The 23,085-nt window shown below is 38.6% G+C and overlaps 1 protein-coding gene across 6 annotated transcripts in view; it reads right to left on the bottom strand.

The window, feature by feature from the left end:
• Nucleotides 1-14,235, bottom strand: part of ptpn13 (protein tyrosine phosphatase non-receptor type 13) — a 157,392-nt gene extending 143,157 nt beyond the window's left edge. For 5 of the 6 annotated variants that reach the window (XM_062031277.1, XM_062031276.1, XM_062031278.1 and 2 more), the window contains exon 1: nt 13,678-14,235. The gene's annotated coding sequence lies outside the window, so the exon portion shown is untranslated. The remainder of the gene's footprint in view (nt 1-13,677) is intronic. The other variant, XM_062031279.1, reaches the window with a different exon arrangement.
• Between the last annotated feature and the right edge of the window lie 8,850 nt (nt 14,236-23,085).

Below are 23,085 nucleotides of genomic sequence, written 5' to 3' on the forward strand. Positions count from 1 at the left end.
TAAAGATTCATACATGCAACCTTGATGCTTAAACAACTACCGGTAATTTAAACAGTGCTCAAACTAATATTTAAAAAAAAATTAGTTTAAGAACAATGTTTTTATATTTTTACATAATTTGTGACCTGGATAGTTAAAAAAAAAAAAGTTCAATCAGGGATGCAAAATATTTTTTTAAACATTTCTTTGCATCTGGCTTTGGGGCAGCTTCTCAGCAGCGCAGACATATTTGGAGGCTTTCAAAGCACAGTCGGCGCGATGCTGACATTTCAGGTGGCTGATCAGGTTTGATGTGTAAAAACATGTGTGTGTTGCAAATAGCATGCAAATTGTCTTCCTCTTAATAATAATAATAATAATCTCCCTTAAACAATCCCAGTTAGTTTACAGAGAGCTCAGGGGAACTTAACGACAGGTCGTTTACTGCATGAGTGCATGAGCAGGAGAGAAGGAGCGCTTGATTTGCTCACACTAACCCACCTAAAGCACAGTACTGGTAATTTTGCATTATTGTATATTTTTTTAATGTTATCAGATGTATCGCAATGAAGTCGAAATTCCTAATAGCAATCCTATAATTATCTGTCCAATATTTACCGTGCACCTCTAGCATTGTTTACATTTTAACTTGATAGTGGTGCAAAATCGGTACTTTTGAAACAGTGCCAGTGTTTAAACAATGCCTGAATCATGAAAGCTTACACATTTTGTTTAAAAACTGTTTTTTTTTTCATTTTTACAGAATTTTGTGAAATGCCGGTTCAACATAAAAGTAATTTAAATGATTCAATAATATAAATACAATACTATCTGAATAACAAATGCAGCAATATAAAACAAACTCAACAAAATAATTGTCGCAGCAAAACCAGCAGCAATACAAAACATGAATAATGAGAACAAAAAAAAGAAGTGCTTGTTTTGCAATGATTAGGTTTACAATTCCGGGGTTCATGAATGCACCTTGCTCGCCATGACTGGTGCATAATGAGGAGTTGTCTGGTTTCTGTCGTGGCAAGTGCATATATTGAAATGTTGGTCATGTTTGTTGCTGGAACTTAAAACTTCTGTTGGCTTTATGAGGTCAGCAATCGGCAATAAAGTTTTAAAAGAACACTAGACTCTCTACGCCTCTGTCGGGACTCTAGGTTACCTGCAAGACGTTACTTAAACAATATCATCTTCAAGCACTTGTTGTAGGCCGAGTCTGCATTAATTTAGTACCAACACTCGGCACAGATAGCTACATTTCTTCGGCCTTGTTATTAAGGCTGCAGCTAACGATTATTTTTCTATCGATTAATCTATAGATTATTTTTTCGATTAATCGGTTAATCTATAGATTATTTTTTTCGATTCATCTATAGATTATTTTTCCTTTTACCGATTATTTTTTATTTTATTTTATTTAAAATGAAGATGAAAAAATAAAAGTAGGCCAGTTTTTTCAAAAGGCATGGCTTTTATTTACAAAAAAAAAAAGTATGGCCACTCAGTCAACATTGACAACAACATGACAAAATATTCTGTAACAATGTAAACATTTAAAACTTTTAACATTTAACAAAATTAAAAGTAGCTTATTTGCTTTTTAATGTGCAAATATAAAAGTAAACATCCAGTGCAAATCTTAATATTCTGCAATAGTATAAGCATTTCAAAAGTAAAAGTATTGCTTATTTTGCTTTAAAATGTGCAAAAATAAAGATAAACATCCAATACAAAAATGTGCAAAACGAAATATTCTGTAACAAAAGTGTAAACATTTCAACAAAAGTGAAAGTATTGCTTATTTGCTAAAATGTGCAAAAATAAAGATAAACATCAATACAAAAAAGTGCCAATCTAAATATTCTGGAGCACTGTAAACATTAAGTATTGCTTTTAAAATGTGCAAAATAAACATCCAGTCCAACACAGTACACAATAACCAATTCTACTCATTCCAGTGAGTGACTAACAGTTGTAATGAAGAAAGGTTAGCATGTCTACTTGCTTTGCTTCTTTTCTTGTTTACAATATTCCCAGCAGCTGAAAATAGGCGCTCAGAAGGGGTCGATGTGGCTGGAACTGAGAGGTAATTAGCCTTCACCTCAAGCCAGGACTGCGAGTGAGCTGAGCTGCAGTTTAAGTTTCTAGTAGGTCAACGGTCTCATAGTGATGTTACTAGTAGTTGACTGGGAGGTGTTTATTATCATTTGGGGAGAGTCCGCTGCCTGATGCTCACCTGCTAAACACCTATCTGCTCGACGCTGAAGCGCTGACTACATGCGCTCTGAATACGCACTGCTGATTGGCTGATAATGCTTCGTGTGTACCAATCAGATGGTTGTGTGGGTGGGACAATGCTGCGTGTGTACCAATCAGATGGTTGTATGGGTGGGACAATGCTGCGTGTGTACCAATCAGATGGTTGTGTGGGTGGGACAATGCTGCGTGTGTACCAATCAGATGGTTGTGTGGGTGGGACAATGCTGCGTCCTGAGACAGAGGCAGCCGCAGAAGGAGCAAAGCAGCTTGTTAACACTTTAGCAGCTAAAGTTAGCTTTAGCTTAGAAACTCGTTCGGTACGCCCCCGTACCGAACCGAAAGCCCCGTACCGAAACGGTTCAATACAAAACACATAACGTTACACCCCTAGCAGATACAAATGACACATTCATGTTTTTGTGTAATGATGACAACGTATGCTAACGCGGACGATTGACTAGTTGATGGTTGATGGTTTTCTTTTCAAATGTTCGTTCATAGCCGTTGTGCTGCTATGATAGGCCATTTACGCTCGACACAGTGTGCATACAACAACATTATTAGGCTGTGTATTGAAATACTCCCACACTTTTGACGACTTTTGGCGTGCGTTTTTCCCCTCGCTCGCACAGTCTGCTTTGCGCTCCGCCATGACGGTAGTGTGACGTAATTATGCGACGCGTCGACGCACAAAAACGGCGTCGACGTATTTACATAACCGATGACGTCGACTACGTCGACGCGTCGTTTCAGCCTTACTTGTTATTACTATTTACGTCGGCACAGGTGCCATTATGGAACCAAGTTTCATTAACCATCTCCACCAGTGAGTCAGAGCTTTTCTTCCTGTCACTGACATACACACAGAGACCTGCTCAAAAAAGTGTGACAATGGTTGGTCAAGTGAGCAAGCAACAGTAGAGTTATAATGATAATTTTAACATAGCGAATATATTTTTCCCAAAACTGGGTCTTGAGAAAGAGCGGTTATCTTATATTCAGGGTTTTTTAAAATCCTGGTCAATATAATAAATACAGTAAGTTATGTGATTCTGCACACCGTAGTGGTGTGACAAATGTGCAAGTTGCTGTAACTAATGATGGGTATATTTTACAAAGAAATTCTAATTTGTAGTTATAAGCACAATTGCTAATTAAGTGCTACATTACACCATTACCATTGTAGCCTCTTTTACTTCAGATGCCGTGAAATTGTTGCATCAGAGTTGTAAAAGTACATACAATCCACTTAAGACTGCCCAAATTTAAAATAGTTTTGAGATAAGCACTGTCCCTCGGTTAACTGTTATGTTTTAAGTTACAAGCAAAAATCTGAGTTGCAAACTTTTCGTCGACATTGTTGACTATAAAATTTGTCGCCAACAATAGTCGGTCGCGTCATCACTTGAGTTTTTACGGACGTGGGTGAAAACAAGTGTGAGAACATTTCACTCTAATATTGTTAGGTATTTATACCTTGCTCATTTTGCAAAGCAGATCTTGTTTTCATGGCAGTACATATTTGATACGGGATCATTTAAAACGGAGGCATGATGTCGGACATCTGAAGGATGCAATCTCAACTTGGTAAGATAGTTAGCATGTTACCATGCTAGCTAGCTAACAAGCGTGAGACGAGGTTGACTATATTTTAACCATAGTTTGCGAGCTAAACTTAGTCTATATCAATTCAAGTAAGTTTTTTCGGCAGGAACTTCAGGTGTGAACTGTGAAGCAGCGTCGGCACAATAACAAACGTCAATCATACGCACACAAACATTAGGCATCACGGCCCTGATATCATAAAGACAGCTAAAATGTTCAGAATTAATCAAGTGTATTAGATTGCTAAAATGCCAGGAGTTGATCAATAATCAATAATATACTCATGAGCCGTTTTTTTAAACACCACAAAATGCTTGTTTCTTTTTGAGAAAGTTTGATAGCTTTGGTGTGTGTTTTTTGTTTTTATTGCTGCTATTTTTTACTGTCCTTTGTTTCCATTAAAAATGCTACTTTGTTGTGGTCAGCACAGGACCTATCCTTGCTTCTAAATCAGGGGTGTCAAACTCGTTTTAGCTCAGGGGCCGCATGGAGGAAAATCTGTGCACACGCAGGCCGAACTATTAAAATCATGGCATTAAAACTAAAAAATAAAGACAACTTCAGATTGTTTTCTTTGTCTAATTATGGCCAAAAATAGAACAAACACATTCTGTAAATATTACAATAAAAATATAGAAAAAAATATCGACAGCAGTAAAGTTTAGATCCATGAAGGAAAGAGTGAATGAATGTTTATAACTGAATGCATTTACATATGAATAAAAATGTGTTTTCTTTTGTATTTAAGAAAAAAAAAAAGAATTAAGTAACGTTTATGACAACCTTTTTCCAAAACACAATTTAGAATGTGAGATATAACAGGATAATGCATACATTTATTATTTGTGTTAAAAACGGTTACAAAAAAGTGGGACACCAAATATTTACTGTTGGACCCCATTTTTATGACTGGATGGGGTCCCTGGGACCCCATTTGGAAAATTCCTAGCGCCAACACTGATGGGAGTATTGGTGCGTGCAAAACAGCAGCAGGTGAATGTGGCCTGCGGGCCGGTTCTAATACTAATCAAATATCATCCCGGGGGCCATAGATAATTCATTCACGGGCCGGATCTGGCCTGCGGGCCATGACACAAAAGTTCTAAATGGAACTAAAGTTTAAATAGTTATTTTTGTTTTTGTAACAACCTCATGAGCAGCAGTTAAAGTATAAAAAAAAATCTGAGTAAAATTGTCATTTTTTTCAGCTAGCACATAGCAAAAATAATATTAAGCTAAATGTAAAAGCAAATGGCGAAATAAGAGCCATTGAATAAGTTTATGCTTCATAATCCGATTAGTCGATTAATCGTGAAGATAATCGATGACTAGCTGACAATCAAAACAGTCGTTAAATGTAGCCCTCATCCCTGCCAATAGCAGCCGAAGCAAATGCCACTGTGAACCCTGCAAGATCAGGCCATAACATCTGGTCTTAGTCGCTGGCTTAAAGCAAGACATGGACATAACGTTTGGTAAAATAATTTAGAGTGTAGCACTGCTCGTCTGCACCATACGATAGCAAGAGGAGTCTAACGCCAACGAAGGATGTTTAAAAATATACCTGAATGGGGAACATGTATTCATAAAAATATGGAGAAGCTGCTGATGGTAGCAGCTCAAAAGAGATACTGTAGAAGTCCACTCTCCAAGGTAAATGTACATTATTATTCTAAACTACCTTAAATTCCGGACTATATGCCACTACTTTTTTCCTACGCTTTAAAGGCCTACTGAAACCCACTACTACCGACCACGCAGTCTGATAGTTTATATATCAATGATGAAATCTTAACATTGCAACACATGCCAATACGGCCGGGTTAACTTATAAAGTGCAATTTTAAATTTCCCGCTAAACTTCCGGTTGAAAACGTCTATGTATGATGACGTATGCGCGTGACGTCAGTAGTTAAACGGAAGTATTCGGACACCATTGAATCCAATACAAAAAAGCTCTGTTTTCATCTCAAAATTCCACAGTATTCTGGACATCTGTGTTGGTGAATCTTTTGCAATTTGTTTAATGAACAATGAAGACTCCAAAGAAGAAAGCTATAGGTGGGATCGGTGTATTAGCGGCTGGCTGTAGCAACACAACCAGGAGGACTTTGACTTGGATAGCAGACATGCTAGCCGACGCTAGCCGCCGACGGCACAGATGATCGGGTGAAGTCCTTTGTCCTTCCGCCGATCGCTGGAACGCAGGTGAGCATGGGTGTTGATGAGCAGATGAGGGCTGGCTGGCGTAGGTGGAGCGCTAATGTTTTTATCATAGCTTTGTGAGGTCCCGTTGCTAAGTTAGCTTCAATGGCGTCGTTAGCAACAGCATTGTTAAGCTTTGCCAAGCTGGAAAGCATTAACCGTGTATTTACAGGTCCATGGTTTAATAGTATTGTTGATTTTCTGTCTATCCTTCCAATCAGGGGTTTATTTATTTTGTTTCTATTTGCATTTAAGCACGATGCTATCACGTTAGCTCCGTAGCTAAAGTGCTTCGCCGATGTATTGTCGTGGAGATAAAAGTCACTGTGAATGTCCATTTCGCTTTCTCGACTCTCATTTTCAAGAGGATATAGTATCCGAGGTGGTTTAAAATACAAATCCGTGATCCACAATAGAAAAAGGAGAAAGTGTGGAATCCAATGAGCCAGCTTGTACCTAAGTTACGGTCAGAGCGAAAAAAGATACGTCCTGCACTGCACTCTAATCCTTCACTCTCACTTTCCTCATCCACAAATCTTTCATCCTGGCTCAAATTAATGGAGTAATCGTCGCTTTCTTGGTCCGAATCGCTCTCGCTGCATTGTAAACAATGGGGAAATGTGAGGAGTCCTTCAGCCTGTGACGTCACGCTACTTCCGGTACAGACAAGGCTTTTTTTATCAGCGACCAAAAGTTGCGAACTTTATCGTCGATGTTCTCTACTAAATCCTTTCAGCAAAAATATGGCAATATCGCGAAATGATCAAGTATGACACATAGAATGGATCTGCTATTCCCTTTTAAATAAAACAATTTCATTTCAGTAGGCCTTTAAACTCTGCAGCTTATAAAACGGTGCAGCTAATATATCGATTTTTCTTCGCTGACACCCATAATACGAATAGTTTTTTTTAAACAAGCAACGACAATGAAATGAAGTTCTATTGTTTGTGCGCCACCTTTTGGATGAGTTTGCCCTTCTGTTTAGAAATGGAAGTATAAATACCGTTCTGTCTTCCAGCTGTCCATAGCGTTTCTACTCGTATGGATTCTTCATTCATCACTCCAAGCAACGTTTGTAGGTTTTACAATATAACTAAAACAATTCTTACTAACTAAACCGTCCCAAGTGTGATGTCTGTAGGATTGCTTTTATGCATTATTGTACTTGTTATCGTAATGTAATCAAGATAGCGTCGTTAGCATTAGCTAATATCAATCAATCAATCAATGTTTATTTATATAGCCCTAAATCACAAGTGTCTCAAAGTGCTAACAAGTTTACAACGGTTAGTATTATTAACTTAAAATGGCATTCTTTTTGTATTGTTTTAGTTTCGTAAATTCACCAAAAAGTACCTTCTGCATCTAGTGGGTCCATGACGATGACTTCTGTTTTGTTTGATCATCCGTGTTACTGCCGTGTTACAGCCACTGTTTGGAAATAATTAAGGTATGTAATAGGCCTGGGCGATATTGCTTAAAAATTAAATATCAGATTATTTCACAAAAAATTAGATTAACGATTTTTTAAGTTAAGTTAAGTTTAAGCTTGATTGTGCTGCTGCCTTTCTTAAAGAAACTTTGCAGCATGCAGTCATGTTAGTCACGCCTTTTGCCTCAATTATATCGCACTAGCAACCCTTTTTTTTCTTTGAAACAAACACCTCGCTCTCATTCGCATTAGCATTAGCCAGGTTTTGCTAAGCTTGTGGATCTCCGTTAAGGAAGGGGGCGGGCGAGAACTTTGGAAGCTTATGGAGGCAAAAAATATGCCTGAGAAAGAGGAGAAAAACAACGATTTTTTATTTTTAAAATCTTCTGCAATAAAAAACTCAAATTTATCAGTAGAATCGATATATCACCCAGGCCTAGTATGTAACTAAACATTTACAAAATATTTCGGTGTAAATAACAAATTTTATACCATATATCTGCTAATATATGGAAAAATATTCTAAACTTTTGTGGTTGCAGCTTATATACCGATGCGCTCTATAGTCCAGAAAATATAGTAGTTCTTAATAGTACATTGTAATGTATTGTTTTTCATAGAGTATTATTATATTTCAAAACTCATGTTACAAGTAAAAAAAATGGTGCTGATTTGGTAGGGGTGCAGTTAAAAAAAATAGATTCACATCCGTATCGCAATTCCTAATTCCTCTGGTCAACAATCGGTTGAAAAAAAAAAATTAATACAAGAATTAATTTTTGAAAATACGTTTTGCGGCCATCTCCATGCAACTAGTACAGTGGTTCTTAACCTTGTTGGAGGTACCGAACCCCACCAGTTTCATATACGCATTCACCGAACCGTTCTTTAGTGAAAAATATTTATTTTTTTTTTTTCAAATTCAAAACAAAGTTATATGGTTTTTTTACTGGTGCAGAAAATGAACTGTGCATGAGCATCACCTTGCTCAAAGAACAAAACCAACACAGTGCATGAACTCAAAACAAATTACACACCTGCAAATCAGATGGAAATTAGAGGGAACATTGTTTGGGTGTATCCATAATATTCCGATAGGGAGAAGTTTTTCTTTTCACGATGAGTTGGGTGTGTCTTGACCTCCGTGGCAGAGGCTCCGCCGAACCCCTGAGGCCGACTCACCGAACCCCTAGGGTTCGATCGAACCCAGGTTAAGAACCACTGAACTAGTAGGAGCTTTTCTAACCTGCAACCTCTTTTGAAAAAGTTTCATTATAATTAGTATAACAAATAATTTGAATCGAGAATCGTGTTGAATCGAGAATCAATTCTGGATCTCATCGTCACTCCTGGATTCGGATCGTATTGCAAAGTACCCAAAGATTCACATTCTTATGTTTTGGTGGGCCAAACACCAATGATTTAATTTCATTTCAATGGGAGACATTGATTTGAGGTACAAGTGTTTGAGTTAAGAGCTCCATAACAGAATCAATTAAGCTCGTATATGGAGGTACTACTACTGTACTACATTTCTTCATCTATGACTTTTACACAGAACTCATAATTAGATGTTAGCGCCACATCCTGGTGTGTCGTATAAAATATTTGTTGGACAACGACAATTGCTTTCAACACAACAGGTCAGGATAAGCAAGTCCCGGGTCGGTATGCCCTTTCACAATGGCAGCGTCCCCTGCATATGTTACAGCTTTTGATACAACCTCCTGAGGTGGAAAATTGCCCACCCCCCACTCTGAAAAAAAGCCAGCTTTAAGGGACAGTGTGAAAGGGGCTTTTTAACATGTCTGGTCTCCTTTTACCTTATTTATGTTTGCATACAATATATGTGATGGAAATGGTAACAATGTCATTTTCACAACTTTCCCTTTGAGATTTTCAATAGTTTGCTATTTAAAGTGTTGTTGTCATGCAATCATGACAGGGATGTTGTTGTTGTTTAAAATTGTATTGTGTGTGCCTTTTAAAATACTTGGCCACAGTCACAATGACTTAAAAGAAACTAATCCTGGAAACGTGATAGCACCTTTTACGCCGTACTTCAGTGAATCCTTTCCTCCCACCTTCCTGCCTGGGACAGCTACAACCCACAGATGGATTTGAAAACAGTCAACTAAGGAGAAAATGTAGCTTTGCTTTTGTAACCTAAACCATTTAAAGAGGACCTATCATGCAAAACCAACTTTTCTTACCTAATGATACCTGTTTTTTTGTATTTAGGATCTGCATAATCCCGAAAATGTAAAATCTAACCATGAATGCATGGCTGAGATATTTATAAAACAATCTTGCCTTCCCTCAAACGAGCCGTTTGGAATTGGCCCAATTTGTGAAGTTTTTCCCAGTTGTGACTTTAGCGGATATCTCCATATATGGTAGAGATTTACCCAAACTGCTTTGCATGAGTCTGCCATTGCAGGCCAACGCTGTAGTCAATTAGTTTGTTCTTTTCCTCCATCCTCTTGCTGTGGGGCAGACTGGCTCGTACTTGCACATGCAGTTGCCATTTCTAATACAAAGTAGTATAATTTAAATGTACAAAGGTTTAACATGTGTACAATGATATTTCACATGCCTTTACTGTGTATATGATTGAACAGTGTTTATGTTGTGTACAATGTGTATTTATAATATGTTGTGAAAAGGAAATTTCATAATTTTTGGAAGCTCATCTTGTATTTGACATTGTTTATAGGGTTAGGCGCAATAAGTGTTTAATGTCAGCCTAAACCCTTTCGGTCTGCAACATTTTCAATTTATGAATGTACAACTGTTTGTTTATGTAAAACTGTTTATTTTGCTGACCATTGACCGAAGAAATAATAAACTAAACTAAGCTAACTAAGCTAAATGTATATCTGTCATTAGACTCCATGTAAAAGCGCCAAAAATTACAACAGGGCTGGCAGGAAGAAAGAAGACACAGTCGAAATGGAGGCATGTAAATGCACATCCTGAAAAAACGTCTAGAAAGCGGTTTAAAAATGGTCGGTAAAATGCTCAATGTTGACCAAAATAACAAAATTACATTTTATGTAGACCATACAGAAGTGTTTTAAAAGTACAAAAAAATCTGAATATGACCCTTTTAAATTAAATGTTTGGCTCTGTAATCTCATTATTGCATGTTCATTCCTTCATATTTGCCAGAATTCTCAACCAACACCAAATTCTGCTCATGTGTCCCAAAACACAGTTCTCTCAGAGGAGAAATGTGTTCATATCCTCCAAACATTAGAAGTGTGGTCTCAGCTGGCAAAGACATTTGGACAAGGAGGCGGGGAGGAAAGTTCAAGGGAAATCAGAGTGAACCTCTTCTTCCAAGAATGACACCGGACGAGACACGGCAGGCTTCTATGAAGACGGCGGCCCTGATAGCGTCGTCTTACAAAGATTCTCTGATGATGCTATGACTGATTTCGCAGTACGTGCAAAAGGAGTGAATGGAGACACACAGCTTAAGCATGCCTTCGCTTTTGTGAATAAACTGTCCTTTCTACTAATTTCTGACAAAAGTAGTTTTATCCACAGCTGTGTCTTGTGAGGTCAGAGCTCTTGTAGAGCAAACAGTGGCGGGAATTTAAGGAAAAAAAGACAATGACTCACAGAAATAAATAAGGAAAGCTCTGTAGCTGGCTCACATTAATCACAGCCTACCTGCTTGAACATGCTTTTCTCAGAAGGCGTTTTTAAAACCTACAGTTCTCTCTCTAAATCCAATCAGTAGATACAATAGTAAATTTAGTCAATTTTAACCTTGGTTCTTTTTCTTTTCCAATTAAAAATCCAAGTAAAACAAACATCAGAAACTCAGAAAACCATGTGATATCACACTATACTCTTATAGGCCACACAAGTGTAAACAGAAAATATGTTAACAGTATGAAGAAGAGTTTGAACAACAATATGAGGCAAATAATCCTGAATGCTAAACTAAAGTTGTGTTTGGTGTCTCTATGTAAACATTATGCTGCTAAGCTCAATACATGTGATTGATTTGTTTATTTACCAGCTGATTCAGATCGAGGACCATGGCTGAGTTAGTTACACTAATTTTTAACTGCTTGACTCCACTTGCTTTTGACACTGTGCATGGGCAAAATCAGGTACAACTAGGTGCTATTCCTAGCACATGTCTGTTGGGGTTCCGAGCATAGCGAGCCGATATTTTATGGGTGACGTAAACCACTGATCAATCATTGCATCTGCAGAGTTACTATTGCCAAGTTATTGTAACATTTGGGAATATCCAACCAGAAATACCACATACCGTACTGCATTGTTCCATTTTCTAGTGTATCTTTTGAAACCGAAACGCTGCACATGATCAGCTTGTTTGTTGGTCAGTTAGTTTGTTCATAAGTTTGCCAATTAGCTGGCTGGTCACTTGTTTAATCAGTTTGTTAGTTGATGTGTTGGCCAATTAGTTATTAGGTCAGTGAGTTAGTTTGTCTATTTGTAACTTGGTTAGTGAGTTAGCCAATTAGTCACTTGTTGAATGAGCTAGTTAACCAGCTAGACTATTAGTTTGTTGGCCAATCCTTTACTTAGTTAATCAGTTAAGCCAATTAGCTAGTTGGCCACTTGGTCAATCAGTTAGTAGTTGATCAATTAGTAATTTTGTCAGTTAGCCAAATAATTAGTTGGTCACTAGGTCAATCATTTTTTTTGTCCGGTCATCAATAGGAAAATTCTAAAATTGGTTGGTTGGTCAGTTAGCCAATTAGTTAGTTGTTAAATAAGTGAGTTAGTTCATTTGTTAGCCAATCAATTAAATGGTCATTTGATCAGTTTTGTAGTTGGTTAATTCATTGGTCAATCCGTTAGCAAAACAGTTAGTTTGTCACATGGTCAATGAGTTTGTAGTTGGTTAGTTGGTAATTTAGCCAATTAGTTAGTTGGCCACTTATTCAATCACTTTAGTAGTTAGTCAGTTTGTTATTCCTCCATCCATCAATTTTCTACCACTTTGTCCCTAAATAATTAGTTTGTCACTTGGTCAATCAGTTTGTAGTTGATTGGGTGGTTAGTTAGCAAATTAGTTTGTTGATCATTTGGTCAATCATTTTTTTGTCTGTTCGTCAGTAGGCCAATTAGCAACCTGGTTGGTTGGTCAATTAGTCAATGACTTAATTGGGCAATAAGTTATACATAGACATAGTTAATCACTTAGCCAATGTGTTAATCAATAAGTTAGTTCGTTCATCAGTGAGACAATTTAATACTTGCTCACTTGGTCAAACAGTTTGTTAGTTGGCCAATTTATTTAGTTAATGAATGAGTGGGTTGGTTCTTTAGCCAAACCATTGGTTGATCAGTTAGTCTGTCTGTAGACTGTGGCGTAAAATACTGCAACATCCCATTTTTTTAGCTGCCCTCAATTTCCTCTCTGAGAAAATTTGACTACTCACCGACAGCTATATGCCCTGAAGCAACTGTCGGAAACCCATGTTCTCCTTTATTATTGTTGTTGTCTCGTTGGGTAGAATGGAGCTTTGTTTTTCAATTTCTTACTGTTAAATCTGGCTCTGGATCATCTGCGGTGATTGTTGAGATGTGTTTTTCCACACATTCCGAACTTCCTTCCAATTCTGGGCCCAATCTCAGCCATTTCATTTGTAGTAATTATGGGTTGCTATAAATACATAGACAAGAAGCACACCCCTGACCCCTGTCTACCTTTCCCAAAAACACCCCCTCTAGCCTAATTTCCTCCTCCTGCTTTATGGTGACACTCAAGATGGGAACATTCATCAGTCTCATCCCTTTGCTTGGCTGACAACAATTCCAAACACTTGTGACCTTTGACCTGGAGAATTGTAGGTGTTGAATGGTACCGAATCGTTGAATGGTAAGGGGGGAGGAGGATTTTTGAAAGTTTCCTTCCAAATATAGCCCTGTATAATGGGTGGAATTTAAAACGTTCCTATGAAAAGCTGTGGAGGCAAAAAAAAAACTAGTTTTTACAAGATTTTGGTTGAAAAGATAGTTTAAACGTATTACTTTTGACAACATTTGGACGCTTAAAGTATAAATACATGGCTGTCACACTGAGATGTGTATTTGTCATTAAAGTGTAAACACACCGCAGCGTCATTAGCATGGATTGCGCTAGCTAAGCTAAAAAGTTAGAAAAAAAAGTATACCGAAAATTAACTTACCGGTGCAGAGAAGCTCTACAAAATTATTAAATCAGGTGGCAAAAGTTGCTTCTCCAGCGAGGCTACGAGTGGGCAGACGAACGGGACGAGACGCCATCCCATCCACAAAGCAACATCTTGGGCAGGGGTGCTTGGCTTGGTGAGTGGCGGCGAGGCAGGCAGAGGCAAGCGGACAACAGGTTGCTCTCCGCGGTGAGTAGGTCCGCTCCAAGTGTGGCTGCAGTTCCACAAATATATAGTTCGACCACTATCAACCAGCCGCGTCCACTTTAGTCGCTTCCATCCGGCCAAGTTACCATAACTGCTGAGAAAAAGAGAGCGGACTAACTAACTCCTCCCTTCGCCTGTCTTGCGTGGGCTGAACGGGAGTAACCAGACACCGCACCGCGGCCCTCCATTGGCTCCCTGGCTGTTTAAGCGTCTCCATGGTGACGCGCCACTGCGTGTTTTGCTTGTAATACGGCAAAAACATCCATCAACCATCGCTTTACAGCTCTCATTTTTATAATAATATGCTTTTTTATTTCCTCAAGATCGACACAATCCCACCGATGGTTATTGTCCGTACATCAAAGTTGCCCAGCAAGGTAATCAGGAAACAATTCAACGCCGAGTACTTCCTTCCTCGCTTGTGCCACTCTGCCACGTCACATGTAATTATGCAGTTTCTCGCCACCTAGTGGTTTGTACATGTCATTGCATACAGCCTCTGTTTACAGCAGGGGTGTCAAACTCATTTTACCTCCGAATTTGGGAGATTTGGGGGGGGGGGGGGGGGCTGCTGGTTTGTTGAGGTGGGCGTGGTCGGGGGCCGGGGCCGGGGGGCGGGGTTAAGGGGGATTATATTTATAGCTAGAATTCACTGAAATTCAAGTATTTCATATATATATATATATATTTATATATATATATATATATATATATATATATATATATATATATATATATATATATATATATATATATATATATATATATATATATATATATATATATATATATATATATATATATATATAAATAAAATAAAAACTTGACTTTCAGTGAATTCTAGCTATATATATATATTTTATTTTATATATATATATATATATATATATGTGTATATATATATATATATATATATATATATATATATATATATATATATATATATATATATATATACATATATATATATATATATATATATATATACATATATATATATATATATATATATATACATATATATATATATATATATATATATATATATATATATATATATATATATATATATATATATATATATATATATTTATATATATATTTATAGGAAAATGAATAAATTACATTAATAACATGCAGTAATTTACCGGTCGATCTACGTTCCCATCCTCACCTATGGTCATGAGCTTTGGGTCATGGCCGAAAGGACAAGATCACGGGTACAAGCGGCCGAAATGAGTTTCCTCCGCCGGGTGGCGGGGCTCTCCCTTAGAGATAGGGTGAGAAGCTCTGTCATCCGGGAGGAACTCAAAGTAAAGCCGCTGCTCCTCCACATCGAGAGGAGCCAAATGAGGTGGTTCGTCCTCCCTAGGGAAGTGTTTAGGGCACATCCGACCGGTAGGAGGCCACGGAGAAGACCCAGGACACGTTGGGAAGACTATGTCTCCCGGCTGGCCTGGGAACGCCTCGGGATCCCCGGGAAGAGCTGGAAGAAGTGGCTGCGGAGAGGGAAGTCTGGGCTTCCCTGCTTAGGCTGCTGCCCCCACGACCCGACCTCAGATAAGCGGAAGAAGGGATGGATGGATGGATGCTGTAATTTGATTTTTTATTACTATTTATTACATCTTCTGATAGATTAAAACTTTACACCAATGAGAGCATTTTAAAACTCTGCCAGACTCACCTATTTGACTGATGAAAATGATCACATCATTTATTCAGAAATTATAAATCACGACAAATGAAGACAAACTACTATGAACAGCAAAATGTAAGTGTAAAAAAGAAAAACATTATGATTTGTATGTTTTCAGATTGTGCTTGTTTTATTTTTAAACAAAGAAAACAATCTAAAGTTGTCTTTATTTTTAAGTTATCATGACATGATTTTACCAGTCCGGCCCACTTGGGAATATTTGTTCCTCTATGTCAATGTTTTTCAACCTTTTTTGAGCCGAGGCACATTTTTTTCATTGAAAAAATCCAAGGGCACACTAACAGCAGAAATCATTAAAATATGAAACTCGATATTGACAATAAAAAGTCGTCGGATATGAATTTAAACCATAACCAAGCATGCAACACTATACCTCTTGTCTCAAAGTAGGTGTACTGTCACCACCTGTTACATCACTCCCTGACTTATTTGGAGTTTTTTGCTGTTTTCCTGTGTGTCGTGTTTTACTTCTTGTCTGGTGCTCCTATTTTGGTGGCTTTTCCTGTTTTGTTGGTATTTCCCTGTAGCAGTTTCATGTCTTCCTTTAAGCGCTATTCCCCGCACCTGCTTTGTTTTAGCAAACAATAATATTTCAGTTTTTTTATCCTTCTTTGTGGGGATATTGTTGATTGTCATGTCATGTTCGTATGTACTTTGTGGATTCCGTCTGCTCCTCACGCTGTAAGTCTTTGCTGTCATCCAGCATTCTGTTTTTCTTCACTTTGTCGCCAGTTCAATTGTAGTTTCGTTCTGCATAGCCTTCACTAAGCTTCAATGCCTTTTTTTTAGGGGCACTCACCTTTTGTTTATTTCTCAGTTTAAGCATTAGATACCTTTTTACCTGCACGCTGCCTCCCGCTGTTGTCTGCATATTGTGATCACAACAAAGCAATTAGCTACCTGCTGCCACCTACTGATATGTAAAAGTATTACACGGTTACTCTGCCGAGCACCGACACTCAACAACACATGATTTGCAGACTATAATTACTGGTTTGCAAAAAATATTTTTTACCCCAAATAGGTGAAATTAGATAATCTTCCACAGCACACCAGACTGTATCTCATGGCACACTAGTGTGCCGCGGCACAGTGGTTGAAAAACACTGCTCTATGTGGCCCATACTTGCCAACTCCCGAATTTCGGTGCCTCTCCCGAAAATCTCCCGGGACAACCATTCTCCCGAATTTCTCCCGATTTCCAGCCGGACAACAAGACACGCCCCCTCCAGGTCCATGTGGACCTGAGTGAGGACAGCCTTTCGTCACGTCCGCTTTTTCTCCATATAAACAGCATGCCGGCCCACTCACGTTATAAAATCTACGGCTTTTGGAGAGTGCACAACTGCACACACAACAAGAAGGAGACGAAGCAGAAGAACGAAGAAGAGACAATCATGGCGACGACGAGTAAGAAGAAGAAGTACGCTTGTAAGTCATCAGAGAGGGTGTTGAGCATGGCTAGAAAGATAGTGACAGAGAATAGAACGAGGATGGACAATTCAACCCTAAACTCACTCCTCTCCTGCAAATTAAATTTCACAGATGCTGCCCATACCTATGCTCCTTCAAAGGTTGTGCTACTGGCTGGCTACTGGCACTTTCAAATACAACAATGAGTAGAGGAGTGTTATGCGTGTGTATATGTGTAAATAAATGAACACTAATGTGTAAATAAATGAACACTAGTTCATATAATAAATTTATATATATACACTACTGTTCAAAAGTTTGGGGTCACATTGGAATGTCCTTATTTTTGAAGGAAAAGCACTGTACTTTTCAATGAAGATAACTTTAAACTAGTCTTAACTTTAAAGAAATACACTCTATACATTGCTAATGTGGTAAATGACTATTCTAGCTGCAAATGTCTGGTTTTTGGTGCAATATCTACATAGGTGTATAGAGGCCCATTTCCAGCAACTATCACTCCAGTGTTCTAATGGTACAATGTGTTTGCTCATTGGCTCAGAAGGCTAATTGATGATTAGAAAACCCTTGTGCAATCATGTTCACACATCTGAAAACAGTTTAGCTCGTTACAGAAGCTACAAAACTGACCTTCCTTTGAGCAGATTGAGTTTCTGGAGCATCACATTTGTGGGGTCAATTAAACACTCAAAATGGCCAGAAAAAGAGAACTTTCATCTGAAACTCGACAGTCTATTCTTGTTCTTAGAAATGAAGGCTATTCCACAAAATTGTTTGGGTGACCCCAAACTTTTGAACGGTAGTGTATATAAATAAAATAAATACTTGAATTTCAGTGTTCATTTATTTACACATGTACACACGCACAACACTCCTCTACTCATTGTTGTATTTGAAAGTGGCTATATTGTGCATTTAAGATGTTCATGAAAAAATTTATTGGTGTATTTATAAATTAGAAACACAAAAGAACAAAACATCAATATTCCTTACAGACTGAGTTACTTCCACCCTTTTTTTAATAAAATATTTTTATAATTTGAACTTGTTTTATTCTATTTCATTTATTTTCTTGGATTACTTCCACCTTTTTGTTTTACATAAAACAGCTGCCACTAAAATCCTTGCAAACATGATGAAAATACAACAAACATACTTTCATGGTAGTGTGAAATACATAAATTATTTAAATTATTTCATTTTCATGGAGCAAATTCCTGCACAGTATATTGCCTTGAAGCCGTTTTTAACTGTTGTGAAAAAAATATGCAAATCAAAGTAATGCAAGAGTTACTTAATGTAATGAAAAAGAGGATTATCCTCTTGCACCCTGAGGCCCAGATGACCACTTCTTATCTCGCCACCTGCTGCAACTTGTCGCTACCTCTTTGTTTCATGTTCATTTTTTTTTTTTGCCTTTGCTTGATAACCTTTAGTATTTTATATTTTAGGATGATTCAGAGGCTATCTGCTGTGAGGCCTATTAGGGAGCGTCTTATCTTAGCAAAGGGTTTCCGACTGTGCTGATTTGCACTTGAAAGAGCGGCCACGCCTGTTGGAAATTAGGGGCACCTGACAGGTTAAAGAGGTTCTATCATCAGGCATTTGCCTCTGGAGAGCATTAGTTTCACTTTGAAATATTCCATCTGGTTGTGAAAGATTTCAGACAACGTCTGAGCCCCTTCGAGCCCCTGTGAACAAGCATTGTGTTATAATGGTGCAGAGAGACGCTTCTTCACACGACTTTGGTGCAGAAGCAACCAACACCCACACGTGTGTGAGGCGTGCGCTACTTTTACTATTTTCATAAGCAGCTTATCTCACTGCAGGGGAGCCCAAAAGCCTTGCGAGAGCACATTCTTATGAAGCTATTGTACTGCATTATCTCACTGGCCTGTATGTGAGAAATGAATTATTGGAGAGGCGAAGCTCTAAAATATTTGATGGAGCTGCACGTAAAAACATTCAAAGCAGTATTTTCTCACCACATAACTTTCCTCCAGAAGGTCTTATCTTTGTCCATGTGATGTCAGATGAAACAAAAATGTAGCTGTTTGTCCACAATACCCAGCAATATGTTTGGAGAAGAAAAGGTGAGGCCTTTAATCCCAGGAACACCAAACCTACCGTCAAACATGGTGGTGGTAGTATTATGCTCTGGGCCTATTTTGCTGCCAATGGAACTGGTGCTTTAGAGAGTAAATGGGACAATGAAAAAGGAGGATTACCTCCAAATTCTTCAGGACAACCTACAATCATCAGCCCGGAGGTTGGGTCTTGGGCGCAGTTGGGTGTTCCAACAGAACAATGACCCCAAACACACTGCTAATCTGCTCTGCCCTCCTCTCCTTCGTGGAGAGGGGGGGGGGGGGGGGGCACAGGTTCGGTGGCCACGGATGAAGCGCTGGCTGTCCAAAGTCGGGACCCGGGGTGGACCGCTCGTCTGTGCAGCGGTTGGGGACGTCTCTGCGCTGCTGACCTGTCTCCGCTCTGGATGGTCTCCTGCTGGCCCCACTATGGACTGGACTCTCACTATTATGTTAGATCCACTATGGACTGGACTCTCACAATATTATGCTAGATCCACTCGCCGTCCATTGCACCGGTCGCCGGGGGGGGGGGGGGGGGGGGGGGTTCTCATTGTCCCATTGGGTTAAGTTTTTCCTTGCCCTGATGTGGGATCTGAGCCGAGGATGTCGCTGTGGCTTGTGCAGCCCTTTGAGACACTCGTGATTTAGGGCTATATAAGTAAACATTGATTGATTGATTGATTGATTGATTGACGTCAAAAGTGGTAAAGGAATGGCTAAATCAGGCTAGAATTAAGGTTTTAGAATAGCCTGACTTAAGTCCTGACTTAAACGTGTGGACAATGCTGAAGAAACAAGTTTGTCAGAAAACCAACAAATTTAGATTTAGTTCACCAATTTTGTCAAGAGGAGTGGTCAAAAATTCAACCAGAAGCTTGTGGATGGCTACCAAAAGCTTCTTATTGCAGTGAAACTTTCCAAGGGACATGTAACCAAATATTAACATTGCTGTATGTATACCTTTGACCAAGCAGATTTGGTCACATTTTCAGTAGACCCATAATAAATTCATAAAAGAACCAAACTTCATGAATGTTTTTTTTGTGACCAACAAATATGTGCTCCAATCACTCTATCACAAAACAAATAAGAGTTGTAGAAATTATTGGAAACACAAGACAGCTATGACATTATGTTCTTTACAAGTGTATGTAAACTTTTGACCACGACTGTATATGCTGAAAATCAAGGTGAATTGAGAAGTATAACATGTAGAATATGACCCTAGCAGGCACAAGATATTAAAACGACATTGAGAACTTGCTGAATTGTCTGTATAATGTATGTATGTGGAGTAAAACTCTGGAACAAACTGGACTTATGACACAAGCAATGGCAACTTATTAATCGATTTTAACTAATAAAATTGTATACAAGCCTCCTTCCATGTTTTTGGACTGGAATTCTTAATCATGCGAAATATTGTGCTGTTTTTTTTTCTCATTTTTTTCTGGCACTCAGCCAAGGGTTGGCTGAGTGCCAACCCTTGGCACTCAGCATCAAGGGTTGGAATTGGGGGTTAAATCACCAAAAATGATTCCCGGGCGTGGCCACCGCTGCTGCTCACTGCTCCCCTCACCTCCCAGGGAGTGATTAAGGGTAATGGGTCAAATGCAGAGAATAATTTCACCACACATAGTGTGTGTGTGACAATCATTGGTACTTTAACTTTAACTTAACTTTCCTGTCATATTATGCTCCTTCCAGTGCTGTTGTTTTTAGGTTATATAGTTTTTATCCAATCAGAATTCAGCTACCTTATGTTGCCATGCTGTACCAAATCTGCCCGAAGCCTTCAGGATCAACGATGCAGGTGTCCGTGCACAGTAAGTGAACATTGACAGACAGTTGCGACAGCCAATCAGATCACGAGTTGTTGTCAGTAAGGCCTTCTAGCTGGGCTAAGGCAGATGTAAATTGTGATGTTATGAGCTAGGTAACATAAGAACTCCATTAACCAGCATGCCACAGTAGTGAAGAGCATGCGCAGTAGCCCCGTTTAGGCATGCCGGCAGCGGGATGTTTTTGATGAGCACGCTGTGGAGTAAACCTTAAGAACTCAGCTAACACGCCTCGTCTGCATCTTTTATGATTAGACAAGACAACACATATATTTGCAAGGCCATTTTCAAGAAGGATATTTAAAGAGAAACTACATCTTGTGAGACCATGTCGGCCAACGCCGGAAGCTCGAATGGGTTCTACAGATTGTGAGTTCAGATATTTTATTTATTGTTTCACCTTTAATATGTTTTTTGCAATTTTAATTTTGACAGTACCACATAAGATATGTTTTAATTGCTGATGGGGGTTTATTGATTTTTAAATGCGTCAGAAAATAACACTGTTGTACACTGTTGATGTGGTTCAATGCGCAGTAGTGCGTAAATGTGTTTCTGTATAGTATTTCTCCAGCAATGGTCATGTGTTGACATAAATTATGGTATTTTGAGAGGTAATCATTGAAGTCGGACATCACTGAAGGCCTAGGTGGGAAACATACGGCCCGCCACTGATAGATAGATAGATAGATAGATAGATAGATAGATAGATAGATAGATAGATAGATAGATAGATAGATAGATAGATAGATAGATAGATAGATAGATAGATAGATAGATAGATAGATAGATAGATAGATAGACAGACAGAAATATGTGATGTATTACATTGTAATTGTATGCAGGTTCAAAATAAACTGAGAGCAACCAACCAATACTGCAGTTGAACATATGCAGCGGCCACTACAGGAAGTCAGGCAGACGTATATTAAATGTAACTAGATGAGGCAATTCCTGAAGGAACTGTGTGTGAATGCTCCAATGCTGAAGTTGAACTGAAATCCTGGATTTTTTTTTAGAATTGTTGAAATAGAGCACCCAATTCCCAAACAGGTTGAACATTTTGAAGTTGGAACAGTTTGAATTAGATGAAAAATGTGGAAGTTGTGGAATTTATAAGAATGTCCCATTGATTTAATTGTGAATTTCCCCAAAATTTGGGAATTTCAGGAAAAGCGGGAATTTTTTTGAAAATGGTAAAAAACTTGAATGCTCTGAATGAGTTGAAATGGTTGGTGTTGGAATTTTTCAAATCAGTCGAGAAATGTTGAAGTAGTAACATGTTGAATTGAGAAGTTGTATGACGGAATTCCTGGAATTTCGGGAAAACCGGGAATTTTTCCAGTTCAAAAAACAACTTTGTGTTTTGTCCTGATTAAGAGGAATGTTTTGACAGTAAAATGGTTGAAATGCGTTGAAAAATGTGGAAGGAGTAGTCGCCAGAAAAAAGGGTGGAAATAGAGCTTTGAAAAACCAGGAATTATGGAAAATCCTGGAATTTTTTTGAACTTGGAAAAGAAGGTAGTTTAAATTTCCAGGATCGTGGAATGTGTTGAAGGTGGAATGGTTTGAATCGGTTGAAAAATGTGCAAATGGTGGAAGTTTAAAAAATGTCCCGGAAAACCTGGAATTCTGGGAAATCTGGGAATTTTTGGAATTTGTCAAGGGAAAGCCCGCGATCCCCGAATAGGCTGAACAGTTTGACGTTGGAACGGTTTGAATCGGGTGAAAAGTGTGGAAGGCAGAGCGCGCCAAAATCTGGAGAAGAAGAAGTTTAATATATAATAGATACATTTGGGTGTAGAAAACCATATGTGTGAATGCTTTTACACGATAATTAGAAACAATGGCTATTTTAAAGAGTGGAAGAAACAGCGCCATCTGGTGGTCTTGTGTGGCGTCATCTTGTTTCCCCACCATTTTATCTCTTGAAAAACAAACGCCGCTGGTAATTTGTAAGTGGACGGTACAGCAGCTGAACACAACCTCTTCCTCTCTTCTGCTTTGACGTCAGCAGTGCTCCTCTACGGTTGCTATGGCAACCCCCTCCACCCCCCATCCTCCCTTGCTCTCTCACTCCCTCTCTCTCCCTCCCTCCTCCTTTCCCTACCCGGTC

This window comes from Entelurus aequoreus, linkage group LG21, assembly GCF_033978785.1.
Source record: "Entelurus aequoreus isolate RoL-2023_Sb linkage group LG21, RoL_Eaeq_v1.1, whole genome shotgun sequence".
Classification (NCBI taxonomy): domain Eukaryota; kingdom Metazoa; phylum Chordata; class Actinopteri; order Syngnathiformes; family Syngnathidae; genus Entelurus; species Entelurus aequoreus.